The following is a 9,440-nucleotide window of genomic DNA, read 5'->3' as shown; positions in this document are numbered from 1 at the left end:
GGTGTCAGGTGGTATCTCATTGTGGTTTTGATTTCCCTGATGAGGAGTGAGGTTGAGCATTTTTTCATGTGTCAGTTGGTCATCTGGATGTCTTCTTTGGAGAAGTGTCTATTCATGTCTTTTGCCCACTTCTTCACTGGATTATTTGTTTTTTGGATGTTGAGTTTGGTAAGTTCTTTATAGATTTTGGATACTTACCCTTTACCTGATATGTCATTTGCAAATGTCTTCTCCCATTCTGTAAGTTGCCTTTTAGTCTCATTGATTATTTACTTCTCTGTGCAGAAGCTTTTTATTCTGATGAAGGTCCCAGTAGTTCACTTTTACTTTTGTTTCCCTTGCTTCCGGAGACATGTTGAGTAAGGAGTTGCTATGGCCAAGATCAAAGAGGTTTTTGCCTGCTTTCTCATTGAGGATTTTGATGGCTTCCTGTCTTACATTTAGGTCTTTCATCCATTTTGACTTTATTTTTGTATATGGTGTAAGAAAGTAGGTAAGGGTCATTCTTCTGCATGTCGCTGTCCAGTTTTCCCAGCACCACTTGCTGAAGAGACTATCTTTATTCAATTGGAATAAATCTTTGTCAAAGATGAGTTGCCCATACGTTTGTGCGTCCATTTCTGGGTTCTCTATTCTGTTGCATTGATCTGAGTGTCTGTTCTTGTGCCAGTACCATACTGTCCTGATGATTACAGCTTTGTAGTATAGCTTGAAGACCAGGACTGTGATGCCTCCTGCTTTGATTTTCTTTTTCAAGATTGCTTTGGCTATTCGGGGTCTTTTCTGGTTCCATAAAAATTTTAGGATTATTTGTTCTAGCTCTGTGAAGAATGCTGGTGTTATGTTGATAGGGATTGCACTGAATATGTAGATTGCTTTGGGTAGTATCAACATTTTCACAACATTTGTTCTTCCTATCCAGAAGCATGGAATCTTTTTCTATTTTTTTTTTTGTGTGTGTCTTCTTCAATTTATGTCATTAGCTTTCTATAGTTTTCAGTGGATAGATTTTTCACCTTTTTGGTTAGATTTATTCCTAGGTATTTTATGGTTTTTGGTGCAATTGTAAATGGGGTTGATTCCTTGATTTTTCTTTCTGTCGCTTCATTGTTGGTGTGTAGGAACGCAACTGATTTCTGTGCATTGATTTTATATCCTGCCACTTTGCTGAATTCATGAATCAGTTCTAGCAGTTTTTTGGTGGAATCTTTAGGGTTTTCCATATAGAGTATTATGTCATCTGTGAAGAGTGAAAGTTTGACCTCCTTCTGGCCGATTTGAGTGCCTTTTATTTCTTTGTGTTGTCTGATTGCAAAGGGTAAGACTTCCAATACCATGTTGCATAACAGTGGCAAGAGTAGACATCCTGTCTTGTTCCTGACCTTAGGGGGGAAGGTCTCAGTTTTTCCCCATTGAGGATTATATTAACATTGGGTCATTCATATATGGCTTTTATGATCTTGAGGTATGATCCTTCTATCCCTACTTTCTTGAGGGTTTTTATCAAGAAAGGATGCTGTCTTTTGTCAAATGCTTTCTCTGCATCTATTGAGAGGATCATATGGTTCTTATCCTTTTATTGATATGATGAATCATGTTAATTGTTTTGCATATATTGAACCAGCCCTGCATCCCAGGTATAAATCTCACTTGGTCGTGGTGAATAATTTTTTTTATGTATTGTTGGAGCCAGTTGGCTAATATCTTGTTGAGAATTTTCGCATCCATGTTCAGCAGGGAAATTGGTCCATAGTTCTCCTTTTTAGTGGGGTCTCTGTCTGGTTTTGGAATCAAGGTAATGCTGGGTTCATAGAGTGAGTTTGGAAGTTTTCCTTCCATTTCTATTTTTTGGTTCAGCTTCAAGAGAATAGGTGTTAACTCTTCCTTGAATGTTTGGTAGAATTCCCCTGGAAAGCCATCCAGCCTTGGAATCTTGTTTTTTTGGGAGATTTTTGATTACTAATTCGATTTCCTTACTGGTTATGGGTGTGTTCAAATTTTCTATTTCTTCCTGTTTCAGTTTTGGTAGTGTATATGTTTCTAGGAATTTGTCCATTTCTTCCAGACCACCCATTTTATTGACATATAATTGCTCATAATATCCTCTTATTATTATTTTTATTTCTGCTGTGTTGGTTGTCATCTCTCCTCTTTCATTCTTGATTTTATTTATTTGGGTCCTTTCCTTTTTCTTTTTGATCAAACTGGCTAGTGGTTTATCAATTTTGTTAATTCTTTCAAAGAACCAGCTTCTGGTTTCATTGATCTGTTCTACTGGTTTTTTTGTTTGTTTCTTTGTTTGTTTTTTGTTTTGGTTTTGATAGCATTAATTTCTGCTCTAATCTTTATTATTTCCTGTCTTCTGCTGGTTTGGGGTTTTATTTGATGTTCTTTTTCCAGCTCCTTAAGGCGTAAGGTTAGGTTGTGTATCTGAGATCTTTCTTCCTTCTTTAGGAAGGCCTGGATTGCTATATATTTTCCTCTTATGACCGCCTTTGCTGCATCCCAAAGGTTTTGGGTTGTGGTGTTATCATTTTCATTGGCTCCCATATACTTTTTCATTTCCTCTTTAACTTCTTGGTTAGCCCATTCATTCTTTAGTAGGATGTTCTTCAGTCTCTAAGTATTTGTTACCTTTCCAAATTTCTTCTTGTGGTTGATTTCAAGTTTCATAGCATTGTGGTCTGAAAATATGCACGGTATGATCTCGATCTTTTTGTACTTGCTAGGGGTTGATTTGTGTCCCAGTGTGTGGTCTATTCTGGAGAACGTTCCCTGTGTACTAGAGAAGAATGTACATTCTGCTGCTTTAGAATGAAATGTTCTGAATGTATCTGTTAAGTCCATCCGGTCCAGCGTGTCATTTAAAGCCACTGTTTCCTTGTTGATTTTTTGATTAGATGATCTGTCCATTGCTGTGAGTGGGGTGTTGAAGTCTCCTACTATTATGGTATTACTATCGATGAGTTTCTTCATGTTTGTGATTAATTGATTTATATATTTGGGTGCTTCCACATTTGGCACATAAATGTTTACAATTGTTAGGTCTTCTTGGTGGATAGACCCCTTGATTATGATATAATGCCCTTCTGCATCTCTTGATACAGTCTTTATTTTAAAGTCTAGATTGTCTGATATAAGTATGGCTACTCTGGCTTTCTTTTTTTGGCCATCAGCATGATAGATGGTTTTCCATCCCCTTACTTTCAATCTGAAGGTGTCTTTAGGTCTAAAGTGGGTCTCTTGTAAATAGCATATAGATGGATTTGGGTTTCTTATCCATTCTGTTACCCTATGTCTTTTGACTGGAGCACTGAGTCCATTGACGTTTAGAGTGAGTACTGAAAGATATGAATTTATTGCCATTATGTTGCTTGTAGAGTTGGAGTTTCTTGTGGTGTTCTTTGGTCCCTTCTAATCTTTGTTGCTTTTTGTCCTTATTTATTTGTTTATTTATTTATATTTTCATCTTTTCTCCCCTCAGAGAGTCCCCCTTAAAATTTCTTGCAGGGCTGGTTTAGTGGTCACAAACTCCTTTAATTTTTGTTTGTCTGGGAAACTTTTTATCTCTCCTTCTATTTTGTTTTTTTTTTAAAGAGGATTTTTTTTTAAATGTTTATTTATTTTTGAAGGAGAGAGAGACCGAGTGTGAGTAGGGGAGGGGCAGAGAGAGAGGGAGACACAGAATCCAAAGTAGGCTCCAGGCTCTGAGATGTCAGCACAGAGCCTGATGCAGGGCTCGAACCCACGAGCTGTGAGATCACGACCTGAGCCAAAGTCAGACGCTTAACCAACTGTGCCACTCAGGCGCCCCTCTCTCCTTCTATTTTGAATGACAGACTTGTGGGATAAAGAATTCTTGGCTGCATATTTTTCTGATTCAGCACATCGGCTATATCCTGCCACTCCTTTCTGGCCTGCCAAGGTTCTGTGGATAGGTCTGCTGCAAACCTCATCTGTCTTCCCTTGTAGGTTAAGGACTTTTTTCCCCTTGCTGCTTTCATGATTCTCTCCTGAGTATTTTGTGAATTTGACTATGATATACCTTGTTGAAGGTCAGTTTTTGTGGAATCTAATGGGGTCCTCTGTGCTTCCTGGATTTTGGTGTCTGTGTCTTTCCCTAGGTTAGGAAGATTGTCCGCTATGATTTGCTCACAAAACCCTTCTACCCTTATTTCTCTCTCTTCCTCTTCTGGGACCCCTATGATTCTGATGTTCTTCTTTTTTAATGAGTCACTGATTTCTCTAATTCTTAAATCATGCTCTTTTGCTTTAATCTCCCTCTTTTTTTCTGCCTCATTATTCTCCATAAGTTTGTCCTCTATGTCACTGATTCTCTGTTCTCTTCATCTATTCTTGCCACTGCGGCATCCATTCGTGATTGCAGCTCAGTTATAGCATTTTTTTATTTCATCTTGACTAGTTTTTACTTCTTTTATCTCCACAGAAAGGGATTCTAATCTATTTTCGACTCCAGCTAGTATTCTTATTGTGATTCTAAATTCTGGTTCAGACATCTTGCTTGTATCTGTGTTGGTTAAATCCCTGGCTGTCATTTCTTCCTGCTCTTTCTTTTGGGGTGAATTCCTCCATTTCGTCGTTTTGAAGGGAGAAAAGGAATTAATGAGGTAGAAAAAATTAAAATTAAAAAATATTAAAATTAAAAAATTATTAAAATTAAAAAATTAAACACACACACACACACAAATCGAATAAGTGATGCTAGATCCTAGGTGTGTTTGGTCTGGGTTGTGAAAGTGGCTTGATAGAATAGAGAAAAAAGGGCGGGGGGAAGAGAATAGTTTGAAAATTTGAAGACATGAATACACTTAAGGAGACTATAATGAAATGATGGAAGTAAAATAGAATTTGTTAAAGTGTACACAAAAGTAAAGAATATAGTAAAAAAATTTAAAGAAAAATATTTTTAATAAAAATGGAAAATAAAAATTAATTTTTTCTTTCTATATTCAAGAAAAAGAAAACAAATGAACAAGAGAAAGAAGGACAAAAAGGAAATCGTTTGAAAATTTGAAAAAGTGAATACACTGAAGTAGACTAAAATAAGATGATGGAAGTAAAATAGAATTTGAAAAAATTTACTTTTTTTTAATGTTTATTTATGCCATACAGAGAGACAGAGCATGAGTGGGGGAGGGGCAGAGAGAGAGGGATACACAGAATCAGAAGTGGGCTCCAGGATCTGAGCTGTCAGCACAGAGCCTGATGCAGGGCTTGAACTCACAAACCATGAGATCATGACCTGAGCCGATGTCGGTCGCTCAACCGACTGAGCCACCCAGGCACTCCTGAAAAAATTTACTTTTACAAAAGTAAAAAATACGGTAAAAAAAATTAAATAAAAATATTTTTAATAAAAATTGAAAATAAAAATGACTTTTTTTCTTTCTGTATTCAAGAAAAAGAAAAGAAATGAAAAAGAGAAAAAAAGAAAATTGAATAGATGGACCTGCTAACAGCCTGTAATATGACTGAAATTACTTCGTTTTCCCCTAGAAGTCAGAATATGAAGCACTTTATAGTCCATAAACTAACCAGGTGGTGAGACTTCTGTTCTTGAAGAGCAAGGTTGGCCCAGTTGGGTGGGGCTCAGTGTAACAGCGCTGTTCTCCACTAGATGGTGCTGCTAACCTACTGGGGTGGAGTGTTGCCCTCCTAGGTGGGTATGTGCATGCGCGGGAGCAGTGAAAATGGCGTCACCCAGCTACCCAGTCTCTGGTATCGGAACTCTGTTCTCCCCGATCAGCAATTGCACATTTGTCCTCTGTCTTCAGCTTTCATCCATTCCCTGCTTGTTCATTGTCCGCGACCAGGCCCCAGGCAGTACCTCTCTCCCTAGTTTTGTCTCTGATATGGCTGTTTTCCCCAACCCCTTACTTCTGAGGGACTGAGGCTTTGACCCGATCCGCCCCTCTGCAGAGGCTCTCATCGAGCAATGGCTGGGTGCTGCACCCAGGAAAGTTCATGGGACTGTGCTGTTGCCGGTGCCCTGAGACTGTGGCCAGGTGCCAGCCCACCCCAGATAAAGTTCACGAGACAGTGTAGCAGCAGCGTTTCAGGGATTATGGAAAATCACAACACATGTGGCACCAGGCTTCACCCTTAATGACCTTGTTCCAGCACCAGTGAATGTCGCCATTCTCTTGGATCTGCTGGGCCCAGGTTGCCTCACAGCCTCTTACAAATGTCTTTCCAGCAGTGGACCCGCCTCTCCCTGTGTGACCTGAAGAACCCCGGACTCCACTCTGCTCCTGGAAATTTGCCCTTCCCACCAGAGCACCACCAGGTATCAAGCTGTGGAGTTGCAGACTCTGCACTCCCCCTATTTACAGTCTTAGTGGAATTTAAACTGTCTCCTTTCTCCTTTCTCCCTTTTTTAGTTTAGTCCCTGTGGCTGTTTCCAATTTTCCACTTTCTCTCCAGCTGATTTTGGGGGGGAGGGGTGCTTTTCCTGAAACCTACCCCCCCACCCTGTCTCCATCCTCTCTCTGCATGTAAAAGTGACTCCCTGCCCTCCGCGTCTTCTCTCTCCCCAAGTTCATCTCTCCGCGCCGTGTACCTGCTGAATTCTGTGGTTCAGGTTGTGCAGATTGTTGTGTTAATCCTCGGATTAGTTTTCTAGGTGTGCAGGATGGTTTAGTGTTGGTCTGGCTGTATTTCACGGACGCAAGACACACAAAAAACTTCCATGCTGTTCCGCCATCTTGGCTCCCTCTCGGCTTGTGCACTTTTAATGAGCAAATATTAGTTTTTATAACTAAATTACACTTTGCTGTTTTGTATTCAATTACAAATTAGTAATTAGCAATGATTCTTTATTATTTATTACTACTTAGTAATTTTTTAATAATTAAAACATATTAAAAATTCTTTTTTTTAAGTCTTGATATGCTCTAGAAGTGAGGCCCTCAGTGGAGAAGGTCATGGATAGTAAAGAGATAATGAGTAGATTCTCTAAAGGGCCTGGTAGCATGAGAAAGGCTGTAGCAGTTCTTGGAGTCACTAGTTCAGGTCCTCAAGCCTCGCCCCAAAGAGGTCAGCAGGAAATGCTAGTCACACTCTTCTCAGTCTGTATTTTCCCAGTGTCAGAACCATCCTGGGCACTGAGTCCACCTTAGTGATATGGGGAATCATCCTTAGTAGAAAGCAATAAAGCTGGATAATGGAAAGCCACATGCTAGTACTTTGGAAGAAGAGAGGAGAGGATATGTTATATTATTTTTCAATATACGGTATGTTTTAAAAATAATTTTAATCATACTCCATTTATAATTGTATATCCTTTTCACTTGTTTTATCATAAGCATTTCTATGACATTATATATAATTGTAAAATTTTCTAATAAGATTTTAGTATTTTCTTGGATAGGCAAATGCTACTTTTTATTTAGGCTACATTAATTCTTCTTTCATTAATACAGATGGTGACAGAGAGATCACCTTAGTGCATACACTTTCTCATTTTTTAAAATTATTTCTTTGGGATAGAATTCTTATCCTACAGTGATAAAACTGAGCCACTAAAAAATATCATATTGGCCATGTTACAGAGCCTGCTCAGCTCGGCCCCTATTTCAAGAAAGGAAACCCAAAATCACAAATAATGCTTTATAGAAGTGATTTATGTACGAAAAATGAAAGTATACAAATACATTATGTACATATTATTTTATAATAGGTCAAATGAGAAGTTTCTTCAGTATTACCTATTTTTCTCAAGGGAAGTATAGTCAACATCTGTGTGTACCTTCCCAAAACACAGAGTATGACTTTGTTCTTCAGAAGGGTATTTGTGATGTTTTCAATTTTCCTATGAAGAACATCTCTATAAAAATATTATGCTGGTTATTTTAAAAATATTTCCATTAAGGAAAAAATTTTTCATCCATCATTGTCTCTGAGAGTTATGACTGAGTGTCTCTTCTAGTTCACATTTTATGTCCCAAAGAAAGAAATGAAAGCCTTCAGGACACCTCTTTTTGGAACAGTCTCCTGCTCACCTTGGCAGAGATTCAATGGCCTGGGGTGGGGACAGCCACAGCCCTGCATGACCCACCCCATTTTCCGGGGTCCTGGTGCTCTGGACTATTTGGATAATTAAGACATGCTCCTTCAGGCAGAGGTGCAATAACAGTGCAGGTGAGCTCAGGGTAATAACGTCTGGTCTCGTATTTCATCAAGGACAAGAGGGATAGTAGCATCCTTTTGTCTATCCTGTGTCTTCAGTTTCTTCATCAATAATAATGCCAATGATGACAACAATGATGAAAGTTCTGTCCCAGGCAATGAAAGCACCTTCAGTTTTGACAGATCATAAAATGGAGTCTTTTCTAAAACCACTAAGACATTTTTTTCTGTCTTGAGCTATACAGATGATTAAAAACCCTGGCCAATTGCAAACTAGTCCTTCCCTCATTTTTTCCAACTTCCTGAAGCAAAACCAACAGTCAGCATATATCACAAGTGTCCTGAATGAAGTTGAGTACTCTGATTGCTTTTTCCCTGCCTAACTATTGTCACAGGTAGCGTGGTCATTACAAGAAACTTCATAGCTGAACTTTGTCTTCAAAAACTTATTTAAATCAAGCATTTGTGGTTTCCAACAGTGACAGTAGGAAGTGGGGTAACCCACACTCTGTCTACCCAACCACAACATGTTATTAATGCCCTTTGTTCTAAATCATGAAAATGGACTGGTGGAGCACCCCAATGGCAGATTGGGGGGGGGGTGTCAAATTTTGAACTTGGGACATGGCTAAGACATCGCTGTTTCCTGGATTAATTGTATATTCTCGGGGAACTCTCATACCCTCCTTTTTTTTTTTTAAAGCATATGACTTAAGGGGTGCCTGAGTGGATCGGTTGGTTAAGCAGCTGACTCTTAGTTTCCAAGCAGGTCATGATCTCATGATCTTGAGATCAAACCCTGCCCCAGGCTCTGCACTATGCTTGGAGTCTGCTTAAGATTCTCTCTCCTCTCCCTCTGCCCCTCCCCAGCGCTCACTGGCTCTCTCTCTCAAAAGCATATGGCTTAAAAGATGATTAAAATGGTAAATTGTATGTTATACATATATTTTACCACAACAAAAGAAAAGTTGTATCAGAAAAAAAAGGTTTACTCTGAACTTCCTGTTCCCAGATGAATGGACTATCAAAGAAGGAACTTTAGAGATCACCTAAACATTTTGATTGTCAAGTGCTTACTCTTTATTCATTTATACCCCAACTTATTTCAGAAAGGATTTAAGGCAACTTAAAAACTATATAAAATATAGCAAGGCAATAGAAAATCAAAGTAACATAAGATTTTTTTAGAAAAAGATAGAAACAATGACAATTTTCAAAAATATTGTTTTCAAAATAATTTCATAACTTCAAAAGTGATCATTTCAAAATATAATTTTCAAAATAAGGCAGAA

The sequence above is a fragment of the Panthera leo genome, chromosome A2 (assembly GCF_018350215.1).
Source record: "Panthera leo isolate Ple1 chromosome A2, P.leo_Ple1_pat1.1, whole genome shotgun sequence".
In the NCBI taxonomy this organism is placed as follows: Eukaryota; Metazoa; Chordata; class Mammalia; order Carnivora; family Felidae; genus Panthera; species Panthera leo.
The sequence above is the reverse complement of the archived record's forward strand: the minus strand, read 5'-3'. Positions refer to the sequence as shown.